This window comes from Lytechinus variegatus, chromosome 6 (assembly GCF_018143015.1).
Source record: "Lytechinus variegatus isolate NC3 chromosome 6, Lvar_3.0, whole genome shotgun sequence".
Taxonomy (NCBI): Eukaryota; Metazoa; Echinodermata; class Echinoidea; order Temnopleuroida; family Toxopneustidae; genus Lytechinus; species Lytechinus variegatus.
In genome coordinates, this window is record NC_054745.1 from 29331515 (window position 1) to 29353492 (window position 21978).

The 21978-nt window shown below is 36.0% G+C and overlaps 1 pseudogene; it reads right to left on the minus strand.

Moving 5' to 3' along the window:
- The window catches only part of LOC121417695, a 54876-nt pseudogene that overhangs the window by 22389 nt on the left and 10509 nt on the right, over positions 1-21978 (minus strand).

The window sequence follows — 21978 nt, forward strand, 5'->3', positions numbered from 1 at the left end:
CCCTTTAAAGGGGCGCCGTTTCTCCAAAGGTGGCTGCGAATAATCACCCCTATTATTGTGTAGTTGAAAAGGGGAAGAAGAGGGGAAACGGGAAAATAGTGGAGAAAGAAAGGAAGAAGAGTTTTATGATACTTATTTATTCATTTCAATTCAATTTATTTATTTCCATATTCAAATTTAAATCGTACAATAAAAAACATGTTGAAAAATAAAAAAAGATTGATTAAAAATTACAAAAAAACGAAAAATACCAGTATCAAAAGCTACAAAATTACAAATTTAATTCGTCATATCTGTATACAAGCATGTTAAGTTTGACAGTTTTTCAGCATGGGCGTTTTAACATAAAGATAACACTAGATACGTGCACATAAAATAGATAGTAACCTAGGCTCTATACATAAAAATATCAGGAAAATCAGCAATACAATTATCGTTCAACAATATCGTTCATACTATAAAATTTATGACGAATTGGTGAAATGAGAAAGGTTACCATAGACACTAAAATGTAATCTAATAAAATCAAAATCTAAAATCTATAATATATATGACATATTGAATAATTCAACCCAGAAAATTATTAAAATTAAAATAGCTGAACATATCATAGAATATTGGATAACAAAGCTGAAGTATAAATTCTGGAATATAATTATCATTGAATACATTATAATGCAATGAACTCGAGTACAAAATGAATAAAATGAGTATCGTAGAGTGGTGTTAAAACCAAAAATAAGGTGACTGCCCCCCCCCCCCTCGTATTCAAACCAAAAATAAGGTGACTACCCCCCCCCCCCCTCGTGTTAAAACTACGTTACATGAGACTTGTCTGAGATTAAAGTGTGTAACAAAAGTAATATTTGCAGGTAGTTGGTCCCTGGAAACATATGGAAAATTTACGATTTAACAAGAGTGGCCGAGGTAATTATTACGCAGTCCAATAATGCTCAATATTAAACCAGAGAAATTTGTCATAATGTACTACCCTATTATGTGAACAATTGGGTATAAAAGAAATATACCTCTCTCAATTTTTTCTATATATTTTTTGATTATCATTGTGGAAAGTGATTTTTCTTTGCCACTTTCATTCACGTTTTCACTTGAATTTCAAATTTTCTTTTGGAACATCAGAGTGACTAAATATTTAGAGGTTTAGAGACAGAAAACAATAAAAATTTATAAAAAATGGACCTAACCCCTTTTGGCAAATGAGTTTTTCAGAAGACTTTGGTTGCAAAAGGGGTTAGGTCCACTCCAAGAAAATATATTTTTTAATGTTCCCTTATTGCAATATTCTTATGCGAAATTGAATTTTCTTGAGGACATAAAATTGGGAATAACAGAAATCTACCTGTCTTCACATTTTTTAAATATATTTTTATTTTTTAAATCTGTGTGGACCTAACCTCTTTTGCAACTAAACTAGAATGGACCTAACCCCTTTTGAAAAAAGTGAGTTTTCTTTGCCATTCTAGTTTATTTCTTAATAGGAATTTCAACTTTTCTTTAGTAATCTTATGGAGCTACTAAAAATCTATACTATTAGACATAAAATCAAATTTGATGGAAAATGGAGCTAACCAATTTTGCTAGTGAGCTCTTCAAATCATAATGGACTGATTAGAGGTCATTGTCGATATTTGGTGGACAGGTACAAAATACCATCTAAAGATACAAACTGGACAAAAAAAAAATTGAGAAACGCTGTTTGGTCAGAGTCCAGGACGAGAACCTTAGTGCGCTATACAAATCCTTTTTTTTATCTTATTTGTGTGTGTTTTACTAATTCATCAGAGTGCAGACATGCATATAGAAAAGATTGTCTACGACAAAGAGAGCACAGTGACATCAAATTATATTATTTGAGATGAAATATAGTAGCATCAATCTTTCATGGAAAGGTGAAATCAATTAAAAACCTGTCTTGGTTGAAAAGCAAAAAACAAGACGGTATTGCAAATTTTCTCATTTACTGGGCATTCATTTACCATTATACAACAATAAAAACGCTGTTTAAATTTTTTATACAACGTTGTTTACTGTATGAACCTTACAATAATCGTTTAAAAAGTTTAAACAACAAAGTTTAATTATCAATATCCAATCTTCAATAAATCAAACATGATTGTTTAAACTGTTAAACAACTACTGTAAGGTTCATATAGTAAGCAGTCGTGTATAAAGTCTTAAACAACGTTTTTACTGTGTAGTTTCCAACATTTTTTGTGTGTTCCATTTCGGTAAATGCAGGTTTACTGTATTTAAAATTATATGTTTTCATGAAAAGGGACAAATTTCATATGAAATGGACATTGGGTAGTTCAAACACGTGATTTTCAAGACAGAATAATGGACCCTCTTTTAGAATCATTTGTTATTGGAAAAAGCGTACACATTATTTTAAAGGCCAAAAAAGAAGGGTTTTCCAAAAAGCGGTACAAGACATGGTTATGTTGGCAACTATGAAATCGTAAAGGCCTTCACCAATCAAAAGATAAACCATAAGTTTAAACTAAAGGGCCCGTATTCTGAAGTCGGGCTAACCAAATCCCAAGTTTAAAGTTGTGGTTTAAGTAAGGATGGCCGATATTACATGAATCACTAACAGTAAAGATATCATATTTCAGCTCAATAATGCCAATTGGCTCTCAAATCATTCATAATTGTCTAGGAAGTATAAAGAGATGTCGTCACCATCGATGAATCAGGAAAGAGCACAGTATACATGAGAACCATACATCTTAATAAAGATTTTGACACTTTTGGCTTCCCATAATATTAGCACTGTGTTAGACCATGGCCTAAGTTAAACCCGACTTCAGAATACGGGCCCTTGTTTCAGTTTCAGTTTAGTTTATTTTCCATAATTCATATACAGACATTTACATGCTTTACATTAGTATAACATAATTATCTTGAGTTGAAATAAAAAGGTTCTTGAGATAGAAATTATACGCAATAAGAATTTAAATCAGTGAAAAATGGAGGGGCCTAGGTTGAAAGCGGAGCTTGTGAGTTATAGGCCCCGCCAGTGGAAGAAGGAGCTAAGATATCAAGCTATATACATGATATAGTTATTACTGAAACTCCGTAGTATCTTTCTCGACTTACGTTCACCTCTACTGCTCTCCATGTCATTGATCCGCCTCGGAAATGGGTGGAGCTTACGATGTCGATGAAGACGACGAGGAGAGCGATGACAACCAGTGCAACCTTGATCAGGGTCATCTTACCTGTTATTAAAAAATATATACGATAAAATCAAATATCAGATATCTAATATCAAATTTCTTATGATAGTAATCTTATAGCAATTGTGATATCGATAAAGATAAGAAATTTATAAGTTAATTATGATGATGATACTACTACTGCTGCTACTACTACTACTACTAAAGGTTGGAGGAGTGACAACATTTTCTAAATGTTGCATTTACCACTTTAAATGGTTCTTCCCAACACGTAAAATGTCGGATTCAGCTTTATACAAGATTGAATGTAACATTTGGAAAAGGTTGTCACTCCTCCATCCTTTCAAATGTTGATTTAACATTCGAATTTTTAGAGTTTGATAGCAACAACAATAGTAATAGTAATAATAATGATAACAACAATATTAATATTAATAACAGCAAAAATAGTAATAGTAATAATGATAATGATAATAATAACAAAAATAATAATAGCAACAATAACAATAATAATATTAACAATGAAATGTCTAATTTTCATATAACAATTGCAGCATGAACTTACAATACTAATTACAATAATATACTTAATGATATTGAAAATAAACACAACAAAAGTCAAGTGAATACTAAGGATGATAACATAATGATAATGGTAATAACAATTTCTATGATAACAAAATACCAATTATAATAATTTTCATACGATTTGGTATCATTGCAGACAGCAAATAAAACTAATAATTACTGAAAATGGAAAATGAAGACTGAGGCTGACACAAGCATAATATATATGTATTAAAATAAGTTGCTTTAACAAATATACCTTTTTCTTATGTAGCTGAAAGCATTGACAAAGTTGAAGAAAGGTTGTTCCTATACTTATTTCAACGAATTATTTTCTCTCCTTGCCCTTAATATAGGTAGTTTTTGCATTAACTTCGAGGGAAACTCTCTACAACGCATCGATTCCTTTGAAAATGCAATTAAAATCACAAAGGAGAGCTAAGAGGCTTTTGTCGAAAGTTGGAGGACTGGGACAGCAGGTCATCCGAAGATTTGCCCCGGACGAACAATTGCAAATTTGTCGTTGCCCAGAGTCAAGAGATTCCGATGCTGTCCCGGTCCACCATCTTTCGATAAGAGCCTCTTCGCAATCCATTGTGGGTTGACTTGCATTTTAAAAGGAATTGGTGCGTTTATTTATTTATTAATTATTTATGTATTAAACAATATTTCAATAGGGTGCCCTTTCAGCAAAAGCTGGTATCAAAAGGGGCCCTAAAAGCATAAAAAACAATACATGTATATACAAGTGGTAAAACATACAAGGTCAAACAAGGTAAAAACATATAAATCATACATATTAGAACACAGAAAGGTATAAAAAATTAAATCATTAAAATATTTGTGGCACAGGAATCATTAACATATTAACATTTGCTGGACATTATATATAATTTGAGTCCTCAAAACTAGAGAGTGTCGTGGTTGTGGAGAGTAAATGCGAATAAAAAACGGGATAAATCTTGGATAGTTTGTAAAAGAAATTGATAATAATAATACTAATAATAACACAAATGATTTTTATAGCGTCTTTTCCATTTTCATCAAATGCTTAACGCGCTTATAAGAGAGCAAAACATAAATTTCAAATGAGGAAAAATGTCTGTCTTTAAACCTAGTACCTGCTGGTGAACAAGTGCAATTTTAGGTCGCCCTTAAAGGATGTTGCAGAGTTTGAGTTCTTCAGCTCCTGTGGTAGTGGATTCCACAGGGCTGCTCCAGCATGAGCAAAGGCTCGATCGCCCCCAAGATTTTTTAGATAGTGGGATATGTAAGAGACTAGATTGGGATGATCGCAGTGTGCGTGCAGGTTGATAGTGGTGAATAAGAGACTTGTTGTAATCGGGTGCGGATACATTGATGATATGATAAGCCAAAAGTAAAATTTTGAAAACTATGTGATCCTTTATGGGCAACCAATGGAGGATTTTAAGTACAGAGTGATGTGATCGTGTTTATTTTGCAGAGAAACAATGCGAGCTGCTGAATTCTGACGGTGATGAGAACTGAATAATTATCAAGGTACTTACTATCGATCGTCTGATCTTTACTGTGAAAAGCTGATATGATGCTAAGTTTTCCCTTTCGACGGCTTCGAGCTCAACCGAATGTGTATCTGACAGAGTGGACCTTCCTTTTATATTGTGAGCTGCAAAGCTGTTCCTACTTTTAATCCAATTCGTGTATTGTAAATCGTATTCACTTTGAAATATAATCATATTTCATCATTTTACACTGATGGTAATGAAGATGCGTGATAACCTAAAAACATCCACTCAACCACTAGAGGTTATTTACGATACCATTGCTTTCTCGTATTTTCTTTTTATTCTCTTTAATTTCAAATATATTCATATTTTATCATTGTACATTCACAGTAAAGAACATCGCTTGTTAACCTAGATAAAACCATTCAGGCACTAGAAGTTATTTACGGGACGATGATTTTTCTTTAAGATCCATGATAATGTAGAAGATATATTTTGTAATTTATAAGCTCTATGTTAAATTGCGGGTTCTTCTAACACAGAACAAGAATAAATTGAAAATTAGATGTTGATGGTTCGAAGTCCTGTGCTCAACCGCCTAAGCTTGGCAGGGCATATTTCTTTTTTCATGTCTTCTTTAGGCCTTCTTTGCACAAGGTACATATACAAATTAACAAATAAAGAGATCCACTCAACCACTAGAAGGTTATTTACGATACCATTGCTTTCTCGTATTTTATTTTTATTCTCTTTAATTTTAAATACATTCATATTTTATCATTGTACATTAAAAGTAAAGAACATCGCTTGTTAACCTAGATAAAACCATTCAGGCACTCGAAGTTATATACGGGACCATGATTTTTCTTTAAGATCCATGATAATGTAAAGATATATTTTGTAGTTTATAAGCTCTATGTTAAATTGCGGGTTCTTCTAACACAGAACAAGAATATATTGAAAATTAGATGTTGATGGTTCAAAGTCATGTGCTTAACCGCCTGAGCTTGGCAGGGCATATTTCTTTTTTTCATGTCTTTTCTAGGCCTTCTTTGCATAAGGTACATATACAAATTAACTTGGAAGATAACAGAAAGAAAGTAATACACCATTATGAATAAGAACCAATCATATACAATGTATAAGGAGTCTTACAACATAAATATTCAGGATTCAGTCAACTGGGAGAGAGGAGGGGAGTAATTATTAATAGGAACCTTTCGCAAACCTCAGGGACGGTAACGTTTGGGTCCCCTAACACAGAAATTAGCGAATAATCGTACATTCGATTTTTACGATTAATAGTACATTATAATCAATGGAATCAATCATATAAAATTGTTCTACATTCATTGCTAAGCTTTGTGATACAGGCCCTATTTATAGATCTGCTTTTCGTGTTTCTTTTCTTTTCACGCGACACCCGCACCATGCTGCGAGATTTACTCCCGTTTTCATGAATGTACGTAAACTTGGTCATCATCGTATATGCCTCCTGAGCCGGCGGCGAGTCTCTACTATAACATCTGGCTGGAAATATTCGAAATGCAGGGCCCACAATAAATTGTGACATGGAACAGAAAGTGGTTTTTTAAACAAATCGAGTACATATTGAGTCGCAGAAGAATTACTGAATAAGGCTTAGATATAGATCATTACAGACCATAGAATCAATATTGCATTTAAAGTGGATTATTGATGGGTCACTGGCAATTGATTCCACGGGTCAGATCACCTTTACTGCACCCGCACCTGCACGCATTGCACCCACTTGATCAATGAAGAAAGAATTTCATGTACCGTTTTACGAGGTCGCCATCATTTTCAAGCTTAACCGCTCACGATGGCGGTCTCCTGCATTCGTTAAGACTGTTATATTCTTTTCATTGAATATTGCTTCTTGTTTTTTGACGGCCGCTTTTCACAAAAATTGCAGCTCATTCAATGCGATCGGAGCGGCGTAACGAAAAATAACCGAAGCTTTGGAGCGGGTTTCTCTCTTCTTTTTTCTCGATAAAAAGAAAATGCCATGCCTTGGAGCAGATTTCCCTGTTATTTTTCTCAACAAGGCAAAAATGCTATGCCTTGTAACGGAAATTTGAGTGTGAAAATGAGGGTCCCCTCCGCGGCACATATGCATTATATACTGAGTGCCCCCCCCCCCCCCGGAAGTCAGTGAGCCCATGGACCTATGACGAGATGGACATTCATCGCTTAGATAATGAATTCACTAACAGGTGACTGTTATTGTCATCTGAATAACATTCTCTTCATACTACACTTCTTTGGACCTATGATCGCCATCGTGGGAAGGGACCGAAGCAGTTTGCATTTTTTTAAAATTCATATATCCCAAATTAAATGCGCAGTTGACCATTGGCGACGGAAGCCAAAAATTTTAGGAGGGGACAACCAAAAAATTTTTGACAAGCAAAAAAAAAAGATTCTCAACCCAAAAATTTAAGGGGGGACGTAGGAAAATAAATTGACAAGAAAAAAAAAAAAAAAAAAAAAAAAAGGTCATCAACAACAAATCTAGGGGGGACCGTCCCCCCTCCTCAAATTTAGGGGGGGACACGTCCCCTCCGCCCCCCCCCCCGCTTCCGCCGCCTATGCAGTTGACAACAAATCAATGAAATAATGGAAAATCGATGTGCAGTTTTTTGTATACCTTTGGTAATCTTAGTTCCATGTGTTTTATTTTGGGGAAATGTCTACATATTTCAATACAGAGGCAATATTGTGATTGATTGTTCACCATTCAAAATTCAATTTTCCAAAGTTTCTCCATAATATTCCATATAAACTTATCACATAACATGTATATATCGTGTATCCCTCAACGTTATTGAGATCCTTTATTATGTGTGAGCGGTAGTTAGCGGATCGAATAATATCATATTTTATATTATAAATATTTTTTGGGTTATTTGGGGGTGATTTTGGGGGTTATTTGGGGGTAATTTTTTACCTGATTGCTAAGAAAGCATGAATGCTTGTTCTCATTAAGATGTGCATGCCCAGGTGACGGTGACTATCATTGGATCAAAGAAATGCTCGCGTTAATCTCCATCTTTTCATAGGTCTATGGTGAACCCCAACAGAAAATGATCACATTTAAAGTGTACAAGTTCTGCCATGGTTTAGATGTTTAATCGTGAAGTCAGGGGAGCGTTTCCTCAACATTTTCGTCCGACAAGTTGTCAGATCTGACATCTTTCCTTGATTTTGATTGGCTGACAAGCACTATTTCTATGGTAACTGTCGGATAAAAGGGGACTTGTCGGATAAAACGTCCGACAAGTCCTTTCATGAAAAAAAATGCGTTAAATATTTGTTTCTCTCTGAGTTCGCCGAACATTGTCATGTTGCTGCCTACATTCAACACTCAGCACGAAAGAGTGCATTTTGTGATGGAGTTCACTTACTTTTTTAGCACAACTGTTGGTCAAAGCTGTTGAATTTTAATCAATGTTGTTCTCTCACTCGAGGGCTATGTGTGTATTCCTTTTTCTATTCTCTCTCTCTTTCTCTTTAATTTCATTATTTTACTTTTTAGTTTAGGAGATAGGTCAATAACCTATGGCCTTTTTTTCTCACGTGAATTTTGAATCATCATTGTAATAATTGCAATTCGTCTTTCATATCATCGGACCTTACACACGCTCACTCGAAAAAATGTTATTTGAGTGAAACTTAACGAGAATTCACCTCCGAAGTAGAATTTGAATTCGTGATTGTATTTGGCATTCATGATTTTCACCATGTGCTGGTTTGGTTTCACGGGTGCCCAAAATGCGTTGTTAGCCTTATTTTTCACTGGAATCATTCAAATTACGATTTTTTTTACCGTGTGAACGGATGGCTAGAGAGATCACTCAAGCGCTTGAAGGTTATTTACGGTATGTTTGTTTTTCCTTTACGATTTTAGTTGTCTGATTGTGTGTATATGCGGGTGGTACATGTGTATGTGTCTGGGGGCCTTTTCACACGTGAATCTTGAATCATCATCGTAATGATGATTGAAATTTGTCTTTTGAATCATCGGACCTTTCACACGGAAAAATTCATACCGTAATTTGAATGAAACCTGACTGAAATTCACCTCCGGAGTAGAATTCGAATTCGACGGTGATTGTGATTAGCGTTCGTGATTCGGGTTTGGTTTCATACGTGCTAGAAAGTCGTCATTAGAATTATTTTTTCACTGGAATCATCAATCAAAATCCTTTTTTGACCGTGTGAAAGGGTGGTATAGCTTTGTAAAGTAATCGATGCTTTTCTTTTTCTCAAGGGCTTTTTGTGAAATTTATTGTATCGTGATTTATTTCGAGGAAAAAAAAGTACTGGGACTAACACATTCACTTCACGGATGAATCACTTTTATTCTGTTTGAAGATATGTGAGAATAATATAATAAACAAGCAGCGAATACCATTTTCAAGTGCAGTTAACCTAATTTCACTTCCAACCATTAAACTAAGTTTCTATTTAAAGGACAAGTCCACCCCAACAAAAACTTCCAAATACATCCAAATGAGAGAGTCGATGATGTCATTCACTCACTATTTCTTTTGTTTTTTATTGTTTGAAATATGAAACATTTTGATTTTCTCGTTATTGTCATGTGAAATTAAGTTTCATTCCTCCCTGAACACGTGGAATTCCATTATTTTAACATTTTGTGCTTCAGGCAAGGAGGTCCTAATCGTCAAATTCGTAAAAATTGAAATATTGTATAATTCAAACAATAAAAAACAAAATAAATAGTGAGTGAGTGAGTGACATCATCAACTCTCTCATTTGGATGTAACTGGCTCGTTCATATAACTATTTTGTTAAAAATAAGCGAAACTTTGAAATGTCATAACTTTCTTATTTTCAGCATTGTGCTTGTCTGATTTTTCTCTATTGATTCAAATCAACATTTTTCTGAGGTGGACTGGACCTTTAAATATCAGTCTGGGACCCGTAATGCAAATGTTAGCGATCAATTGCTAAATGAAATGACCTATCAAGACTACCGTTGCATGCGCAACTCGCTCAGTAGACTGATTAGGAGCCAATCAGAATTGTTCTTTAAAAAACTCCGGTGTTGATTTAACACCAGCCCGAAATCTATATGTGTCCACACCGGAAAAATTGAAACAACACCAGTTTGGAATCTAACCGATGATGTTTTAGTACGATTTGGTTTTGTATAAACACCTATCTGGTGTTAGACCAAAACGAAACTGGTGTTGTTTAACACTTCTCTGGTGTGGACATATAAAGATTCTGGCCGCGGTGTTAAATCAACACCGGAGTTTTTGCATTGTGGGTATTCGCTAACATTTGTGTTACGGGCCTCTGGTCCTGTTTGTTTGTCTTTTTTCAATAGTTTTATTTGGGTTGGGGGTTGGCTCATCCGCCCCTCCCCATGTCCAGACAGAGTTCAGATATTGAAGATTACAAAACTTCTGGTTAAATACGTATCAGATCAACGGAACAAACAAATTGTGAAATACACTTGACTAAAAAAGTGGAACAAATTTTGTTAACTGATTACAGTATTTCAGTTAAAGAACAAGTCCACCCCAACAAATCATTGATTTGAGTTATGACATTTTAAAGTAATTTCACAAAAAAAATATATGCACATCCGAGTCGGTATGTAAATGAAGAGACTTGATAACGTCATCCACTCACTATTTCTTATATATTTTATTATAAAAAATATGGGATAGTCTAATTTTCTCCTCATTGTCAAGTAAAACAAAAGTTAATTATCTGAACATGTGGAATTAACATTGTTTGATACTATATGGTTCAGTCAAGTTGGTCCTTATATTGTCAATCTATAAAGAATGATATATTTTATAATACAAACAATACAAAACAAAAAATAGCGAGTGAAGGACATCATCGACTGTCTAATTTGCATATCATTGAATTGTGCATACAACGTTTGGTGAAAAATGAACAAAACTTTAAAATTTCATGGCTTTCTTATTTTACATCCGATTTTGATTAAATTTTCAGCGTTATGCTAATTTGATTTTTCTCTATTTATTCAAATCAACATTTTTCTGGGGTGGACTTGACCTATTAATTTACTGACCCTGCCAATCAGCCTGCCAATCCAGTGCGTGCTCAATCTACATGTATACTCTGTTATGTTTATTATGTGTTGCATTACATAGTACACTGCAAAAACGCAAGTGTTTATTTAACACCATCCTGATATATTTATGGGAAACCACTATGTGTTTGGCGGTTTGGGCCTTAGGATAACAGCAGATAGGCATTGAAGTAATTATACGATTGACATAGTTTCAGTTCAATCCTTACACTAATTAAAGATTTTAAAAAACGTATATTTTTTTACAGTTTTATTCGTATTATCATAACAGAGATGGTAATTTTTGCCTGAGTCTGACGCCACATTTTCGTTCGTGCGAACGGTTCGCACCCCTGCCCATTTCTCAGCACAATCAAGATGATCAATTAATCTGAATGAAGTAGTTGTAGTAGAGGTAGTATTAGTATTAGTAGTAGTAATAGTAGTAGTAGTAGTAGTAGAAGTAGTAGTGGTAGTAGTAGTAGTAGTAGTAGTAGTAGTAGTAGAAGTAGTAGTAGTAGTAGTAGAAGTAGTAGTGGTAGTAGTAGTAGTAGTAGTAGTAGTAGTAGTAGTAGTAGTAGAGGTAGTAGTAGTAGTAGTAGTAGTAGAGGTAGTAGTAGTAGTAGTAGTAGTAGTAGTAGTAGTAGTAGTAGTAGTAGTAGTAGTAGTAGTAGTACCACTACTACTAGTAGTAGTAGCAGACTGCAAAATACCAGTGTTCAGTTAATTTAACACCATTATCCAGTGTTGATTTAACACCATCTCGATATCTATATTAGAAAACACCAGAGAGGTGATGAAACAACGCCAAACTGGCGATAGGCTAACACCATATATTCAATTAAACACTAGTCAGTGTTAAACCAGTGTTTCAACACTTCCGCGGTCTTTCGATTTAGATACCGGCCTGTATTTGCAGCGTAGTTGTAGTAGTAATATTTCTTTCTGTATTGAAATACGATGGATTGCCTACTTTTAGATCATTTCTTGGGAGGACAATTACATACAAGAGGTTTCACAAAAATATATTGTGGATAACGAATATTTATTGTATGAGAGCAGAAATTTGTGATTTGGTGCGATATCTTCCATGTACAAATGGATCCGACATACATGTACAATACCCCTATAACTTTCTTATTTTATGACCAATTTGATCTCACTTTCACGGACCATTTTCTATGATTTTTCTCTCTTCACACAAACTAACATTTCCTTCGGCTTTATTCTCACCCAATAACTATGAATACTAATAACAACATGTCAACAGTAATACTTTACATTCAATCCACATCAGATTTCGAAATTGAACATTTGCTGCTGTGCAGAGAAGTATGGTGCCCCTAAGATGACTTTTTTATAATTACTACTAAGATTATCTCGGGGTTGCTATCATTATCTCTTGGGGACCCCGAAATAATTCGAGATTTATAAAGAAGGGGGGGGGGTGCGCTCCATGTTATGTCTTCTTAGGAGCTCTCAAGACATGATAGAGAATAGAGTAATATTTCACTGTAATATCTTAATATTATAACCACACTACATCAGAAAGTGTGAGTAAATACATTATAGTCGATCACCTAAACTGATTAATTTGCTTTCTTTTTTTTTTTTTGCTTTGATTAGATAATCCGTTTTAACAGTGGCGTTATGGCCAGGGGCGGTATTCTGAGGTTATTTTATCTTTAAAATATTTCATTTTATCTCTTAAAATGAAATTGGTATTCTGAGATGACATTTTATCTCTCAGACAAAATTTACAATTTTATCTTGTGTATAAATTTTATCTTACGTAACTATAGATGATACGCAATAGAACAGTGCCTGCGTAGACATACCCATCGCGTATCTTGGTATTGCAACACGGATGTGCTTGCGCCCAAGTTACTTTGAAGAAAAAAATAAAATAAACTTAAAAGAGGGTAGGGGCTATTTTATCTCTGCGACGTTGATTTCACCAATATTTCTACGTGAATTAACCCCAAATGTTGACATGAAAATGAAAAAAAAGTATATATTTGTTGAGAATGACACTTTAACTTTAATCACAAAGTATTTCGTAAGACTTGTCTTGACTAATATTGTCTTTTCAAATTATGCTTGAAAAGATGCGATATAGACTTTGAAAAAAGATGCGAGTATTGTCTTTTTAGTTAAAAAGAAATCTCTGTAAAGACGTGCAAGCGTATAGTGCAAGCGTATTTGAAGTCAATAAATTGACGCAATCTCACCCCTTTGGCACACCTCCTTGCGGAATGGATTTCAATAGGTTGAGTGACACGAGAGAGCTATAAAAGCGCATTTCTAATCGGATATTGCTTAAAGAGTAGGTGTGTCTTACAGAGATAAAATGAAGATAAAATTGTTCTCAGAATACCAATTCGGAGAAATTTTAAGGGTATCTTATCTCACTGACTTTAACGGAGATAAAATATTTTATTTTATCTGAGATAAAATGGATCTCAGAATACCACCCCAGGTGCTTAACAGGGCGTATCGCGTAAAATTCATAAAAAGTTACAAGCGAATAGAAATTTCGACATTCCTACATTGTATTTCAAAAATCCAAGTTTTGTGATTATATATATTATAATGAATTCTGTATAGGCATGTTTTTGCACATAACTTGTCCATGGTTAGTGCGAGAGCGCGCGTGCTGTAAATTTTGATGGAGGCTAATTCCGTTATTACTTGTCGTAGAAGGTTGATCAAGGTATCGAATTACTCAGAGTTTTATTATCGATGCATTAATATATACATAAAAAGCGATCCCATGCTCTATAGTGCCGTTACGCGCGTAACCGTGCGCACGCGCAATTTTTTGAAATGCTGAAAATGACCTGAATCATACTCTACTTTGGTCAAAAAGTGATTTTGAGCATTTTAGAATTTTGACGCGCGCGTACGCGTACGTCGTGACCTTTGATGACATGGACAGTTGACCCTTGACCTGAAGTTAATGTGATGTAAATATTGTTGATTATTCTAATTTTGATAATGAAGATACGATTGATAATGTGAATTTACAAAATGGCGTCTAGATGACGTCATGGTGACTTTTTGACCTTGAACTTGTTTCATACAGATGACATAATTCACCATAACTGATGACATTTTGAAGAAAATTGATGATGTAGATTTTGACATTTTGTGGTAACAAGAAAAGGGCGGAAAATAAACAATAGATAAAGAAATAAAGAAGAAAACTCGTACGAAATTAATAGTTGATCTGTCGATTGACAGATCACCTAATAATAAATAAAGAAATATATAAAAAAGAAAATCCGTACGAAATTGATAGTTGATCTGTCGATTGACAGATCGCCTAATAAACTCTTCAAATTTGGGTCGAACCTTGATTGGGTCGAATCTTCATCTCGCTCATCTTCATAGAGAACTTTATATTCCAACCGCCCCACGCGACACCGTCACCGTTAGCGTTTCGGTACTGACCGTGTAAATACTTCCCGTTGAGATTAGATAAAATGCATTTATTGAACCACCACCCCGACCTGTATGAGCGTCCACAACTTGATTTACAGCCAAGGTTATTATTGCAGTCTGCTGTGCTAAACGTATGCCCGTTGTGATAATTAAGGCCGTTTCCTGAAGAAAAAAAAGAACAGAATTAGAATTAAAATTTTGTGTTCCTAACTCTGGATGAAGAACCGTCATCACTCATCTTAATCATCCAACCCGAACCTCCACAAATATTCATTTAGAAAACCCGGCCAAGAACAGCTCTTGCCCATAGATCTATTCGACATACTGGCCCCGACATTTGGAATTCCCTTGCTATTTATATTCGTTCATGCCCAACAAAAATTCCTTCAAGAGGCAAGTTAAAAATTTCCTTATTTCAAAATATGAAACGCAAGGCTGATAATAATGTCATGTATGTTTATTACCACTGCATGGTTACATAATGTACCACCACACATATGAAATTCATTTCTTTTGTTATATTGTTTATATTCATTATGCAAACAAAATACTTTACGAACGAGTCTTCGTTATCAAACATGTCTTGTTATATATTGTTAAAAATTATCATCATATTTCTCTCTTTCTATTCAGTTCTTTCTTTCCCACTCTGTTCTTTTCACCCCTCACTCTATCTCTCTTGCTCTTCTTTTTACTCTTTGTTGATGTTCGCATCATTGAATATATTATTTTAGCCAATGTATAATTATGTATCTTTGTATTCTTTTTTCTCATGGAACATCATTTTCAAGCTCTTAGAGCTTAAGATGCTCCATTCATGTATATATATATATATGATTATACTAATATGAATATAATGCAATGTTTAAAATGACGTATATATATGAATAAAATCAAATCAAATAATAATAATGATAATGATAATACACATCATTTTATTATGCGCCATCTATCTAGTAAACTATTCCTAGGCGCAGAGGGATGGAGGGATTACGGGAAGAAAAAAATTACATTAACATACAGTATTCAACAAAAGTAAGACGAAACCAGAAAGGATTTTAAATACTTTATAAATGCTTCAAGCGATTCAATTGTTGGGATCCTCAGCGGAAGAGCATTCCAGATAGATGGAGCTGAAGAGGCAAAGGCCTTTTCTCCTGGGTTAAATTTGTTCTCTGTACATTTAGCTGTGGAGGAACGGATATTTCTTGCGGGAATGTATTTTGAGATGAGGTTTTGAAGGTATAAAGGGGACATACATGTATGTGTGGAGTAAGATTTTGATTTCTATTCTGTTAGATACCGGTAACCAGTGTAGACTTTTAAGAATTGGAGTGATGTGGGTAAAACGAGATCCGGGGGGCACTTACATTGACGAGTGGATACCATGCGCGACCCCCCCCCAAAAAAAAAAAAAAAAACACGTAAAAAGGATGACTTTTTCAAGATAGATAAGGGTGTCCAAAAAAATGTGAAAAAGGGTATCTATTTCGCTAGGAACGGTTCGTGTTTAGGGTCACATTTGCGGGGATGATAAAACAAAATTAAAATGTTTTATAAGGGATGTCCTTTTTGCCCCAACACTACGTGTTTAGAGTCTGATTTGCGCGAGGTGAAAAATGGGGCCGTACTAAACCAAATGGTGTGTAAAGGTAAAACCGACGACCGACGTCGACAGATACACTTAATAAAAAATCGATCATTTGTGATTGTTTATAGGGGTTCATTTCAGGAAATACTTGCCAAGAGTATCTTTTTTTTCCAATACTTGTTAAGGGTAGGGTTTCACACGTCTATACTTGTTAAGGGGTGCATTTTCAGAATATGGAAAATACTTGTTTAGGGTGCTTTTCGAGACCCCTTGGTCGCGCATGGTATCCACTCGTGAACGGAAGTGCCCCCCCCCCGGAACGAGACGTTCCACTGAGGATACGAGCAGCAGAATTTTGAGCACGTTGCAGCTTGGCAAGTTGATATGATGTAGTCTTAAACAATAAAGCATTGCCATGATCAATACGAGATAATACATATGAGTGAATCACAGATGCTGCAACTTTAGGTGAGAGAGACTTCCGAATGCTATGAATATTACGTAATTGTAAACATACCGATCGGCATGTGATGACATTGTTAACTCTTCAGAGTCAAAATGAACTCCGAGATTCCTACAACTGGACAGAGATTGTACTGCAACACACCCTATACGTATTGACTTAGTACGAACTTTAGCACCCAGGCTTTCAGAGGCAAAAATCATGAATTCACTCTTATCGTCATTCGATTTCAGTTTGTTCTCAATCATTCATGCCCTCATATCATCAATGCAGGCTACAAGTTTACATCTGGAAGTGGCCTCACTTAAAGGATTAGATGGATCGAACGATGTGTAGAGTTGGGTGTCATCTGCGTAAAGATGTATAGGGGAAGGCGGGGTAAGTTGTGACAGTTTTTGCTTTTTGCATGTTAGAATTGATATGATTAATAATCTTGTCGAAATAAGTACCTTGCTTTGAAATTCAATTCTTCTGAAATATTTTCCACCTATATATAACTTTCTATCCCCACACTGAAAGTCATCGTGACCTTTGAAAAAAACGATGTCAAATGGCTCAACTTGCCCCATATATGGGGTAAGTTTGAGCCACCTTCTGGGGTAAGTTGAGCCACAAAAACTATGTACAAAATGTATGGGGGAGAACCAGCATGTCTATTTTTGTTTAAAGTCTTTTCACTTGCTAATTCTCTATAAATACTAACATCCTGTAAAAGGAAAAGAGCAGTTATGTAAATTTGCTCCTTTCAGCCTGCATTTCAATCAATTCTTATGGTTTGTTTGTTTTTTAAGATACATTACCATAGGAATTACCATGGCTCAACTTGCCCCATGCCGTTTGGCTCAACTTACCCCAGTCCGAACTTAGTGCGATAATTTTGTATCCACACATTTATTATGCATCCATCATATAAAAGACTATGATAAGAATGAAGATCCATACCTGGACTAATAATGTTGTTATCATGTCTTTATTATATTTAAAGACATGTGTGTTTATAAAGCACTTATCTATTTCACACTCTTTTTTACTTTTTTGGCTGAAATTCATATTTTTTACTCTAAAAAACTACTTTTTGTTTAAAAGTTGGAAACAATGTGGTGGGGTTAGGGGTTATGCTATGGGTCATCAATACATGAAACCACCACAATGTCTGACTCATTCATTATTGTCCTGGGGCTGGTGGCTCAACTTGCCCCTATGCTCAACTTACCCCGCCTTCCCCTACTGATGCCGTGTGATCTCGCAATCTTGGCAAGAGGGCTGGCATAAATGGTAAAGAACGACGGGACCAGAACGGATCCCTGCGGCACGCCGTACAGAAATTTAGCTACAAATGACAAGCAATCACCCGGATCTTAACAATCTGCGAGCGGTTGCTTAGATACGAAGAAATCCATGCAAGTGCAGATCCAGTCAATCCTGTCGAGCGAAACCGTCTGATAAGAATATCTCTGTCGATTGTGTCGAAGGCCGCCGACATGTCGAAAAAAACCAAGAGGACAGCCCTTTTCTGGTCGAGTGATCGGATTATATCATTGTGAACATTGGTACGGGCAAATTCGGTGCTATGATGCTTCTTATAAGCTGACTGTAATGGTCCACAAAGATCATTAAGATCTAGATGATCTTGAAGACACCAGGCAACAACTCTTTCCAAGACTTTGGAGATAAACTTCAGATTAGACAATGGTCGATATTTCTTTAGGTTATCAGGGTCTAGCCTTGCCTTCTCGGAAGTAGTCGAACAACTGCCTCCTTGAAAGAGTCAGGAAAAATACCTGTTTCAAGTGACTTATTAACAATGAGTGTTATGCTTGGCAGAATAAGACGTAAATGTTTTTTTTCTTCAAAATCAAGGTAGGAATTGGATCTTGTGAACTACAAGTGTATGAATAATCCTTTTTGCTTCATCCTCAGAAGCCAAGTCAAATGTGTCAAGTAGTTGGCACTTTCAGCAGAATGATCAGTTGTTATATTTGTGCCGGTCACGACTTCAGCATCAAAATCCTAATTAAATATCCTTTATCTTTGTAGAAAAGTATAGGCAGAACTTTTCTGCAAGTTTTTGGTCCTTACGATGCGTAGAAAGAATAAATTTGACGCGCTTTTGAATCATCTTGTCTATAAACCTATACACTTCTCTTTGACCACAGCACTCAGAGATCTCTTTCTCATAACAAAAGGCTTTTGCACTTTTTATCATTTCCAAGACAACCTGGCGTTGAGTCTTGAAGCACTGTCTTTCCACTTCAAGTCTAGTCTTTCTCCACCTCCTTTCGAACCTCCTCCTCAGCTTCTTTGATGCTATAATCTCTTCTGAATACCAAGGATTTGGCGGATGTGTAGCAATAACACAACGCTTAACAGGGGCAAGCTTATTGAGAATGTCTGAGAGAGTTCCGTCGTATTGGTCAATCAACTTGTTGATGTCAGTCGCTTGTTCCAGAAGAAGCTCAGACAAGTCCAGGTCTTCAGCAAAGGCATTATGATCTATTGCCTACAGTTTTCGGTACACCATTTCTTTACGACCTGGGGAGCGTTTCATGAAAGGACTTGTCAGACGTTTTATCCGACATGTCCCATTTTATCCGACAGTTACCATAGGAACAGTGCCTCTCAGCCAATCAAAATCATGGAAAGATGTCAGATCTGACAGCTTGTCGGGTAAAAATATTGATGAAACGCTCCCCTGACATGCCTGATATGGGCTTACAGATCTGAAGATCACAGTGCACTGCCGCATGATCACTAAGGAAGGTAGAGACTTCTACTGACTTAACAATATCATCATCACTTCTACATAAGATGAAGTCCAAGATGTGCCCACTTGTATGAGTATAGTCACACACATTTTGAAGAAGGTCATGAGACTTCAGAATATCAGCAAATTTCTTGGTGTCAGAATTCGCTTGGTCAACCCCGTGTATATTGAAGTCACCAGCTATCAGAAGCGTCGATCCTGGGGGGGGCAGGGGGGGGCGATCGCCCCACCAATGAAAATATTGGGGGGGGCAAACATATCGTTTTGCCCCCCCCCCCAATAATTCCACTGATGTGTAAAAATAAAATAAGATTGTAATGTTACACAGAAATCAGCAAGCGAGATTGAGATACCAACTCGTTCTTTATTCAGAATTGTGCTCAAAATGTCCGCTTTTTAGATTGGAAAATCAAAAATTTTCAGCTCGCGCTTCGCGCTCGCATCATTTATGTAGCAAAAACCCATACTTTCCATGATTAAATAGGTGAATAGAATGTCCCGTTTTCAGTTCTAAACCTCAACAGAACTCCCGCTTCGATTTGCAATAATTTTTTGTTGGATATATATCTTGTTCTTTATCAAAAACGTCCATTAAACTGTCTTTTTTCAGATCGAAATATCAAAATTTTCAGCTCGCGCTTAACGCTCGTATCTATTGTTCTTTCAAATATCCGTCTTAATCATTGGTACCAAAATGCTTCGAATATCAAGCTTTCAGGCCAAAATATGAAGAAATTTCAGCTCGCTCTCGGCACTCGCATTATCTGTGTAGTGAGATATACATGTATCTACTCCTCATGAGTTACTACAAACAGTCCTAAACAAGTACCTTTTTCCTGTTTTCAGCATGTCAGTATACTAAAAAATTTCAGCTCGCGCTTCGCGCTCGCATTAATTTGTTGGTGAGATATGTGTCTCTATCTCATGAGTCACATATAATTATAAATATATAAATATATAAATATATATATGTATATATATATATATATATACATATATATATATATATATATATATATATATACATATATATATATATATATACATATATATATGCATATATATGTGTGTGAGTTTGTTTTGCCTTTGGAAAGTTGATTCAGGATTTTGCCCCCCCCCCCAATCTGAAAAATGGATCGACGCCCCTGCCAGCTATCACAAGCTTAGGAGAAGTCGATAAGACATGTGGAGCGTTGTGGCCCAGTGGATTAGTCTTCGGACTTTGAAACAGAGGGTCGTGGGTTCGAATCCCAGCCATGGCGTAATTTCCTTCAGCAAGAAATTTATCCACATTGTGCTGCACTCGACCCAGGTGAGGTGAATGGGTACCCGGTAGGAAGAAATTCCTCGAATGCTCGAGCGCCCGATCAAGGTAGCCGTGCTAAAGCCGGGGTAATAATAGCAGGGCCCGCTGGGAGAACAGTTTTCGGAACTGAAGTGGCTACCCTGGGTAAATATGCCTCTATTATTATTATTATTATTATTATTATTACAGACAAGTAATCAGCAAAGTCCACAAGAAACATTGATGTTGTTGTCCTGTTCCTCCGACTGTATGGTGGCCTATATATTACGACGAGCAATCAGGCGAGATATCACAGTACATACTTTCAAAACAGGGAAAAGTATGAGTCGATGACGATACGAGGTTGAGTGAGTCTTGATGGAGAATGCCAATTCCTCCTCCAGTACGATTCAGACGAGGGGTGTGCTGGAACTTATATCCTAGAAGCGTAAGATCAGCTATGACTTTATTGTGCGTTCCGTCATTTGACAACCATGTCTCTGTTAAACAGACAACATCAAAATCATGTTCAATAAAGTGATCAGTCAAAAGATCAGTCCTATTACCAACAGACTGTGCGTTGAGAAGACAACCTTGCTGATCTGCCCCTGGTCACCTTCATCTGGTCTTTTAGTTGATAAGGAGTTAGGTTCCATCGGAAGAGAATTTCTTTTCCTATTTCTTTTGACACCACGTCTGGTCCCTCTCACCGTGTGCTTCTTAGCGTTGATACGAAGGGACTTCACATTGGTCCACACATCAGGGGAGAGGTAGCCAGTATGATCAAGGTCTAAAAGGGCTGCCCTGCTGTAATGTATTCTTTGCGGAGTTCCCAATTCATCATTCCTTTCACATTTCAAGCCATCTTTATCTTTATCTTTAGTTGGGGAAATATGACCCGGTTGAGTAAAAATTTCCTTTAGAAAGTTTTCGAAACACGACGCGGATGCCCTCGATCTACATCAACGCACCAATTCCTTTGAAAATGCAAGTCAAACTTGAACCGCACGAATTATTCCAATATGTCGTTGTCCAGAGTCGGGAGACGACGTTGCTGTCCCGGTCCACCAACTTTCG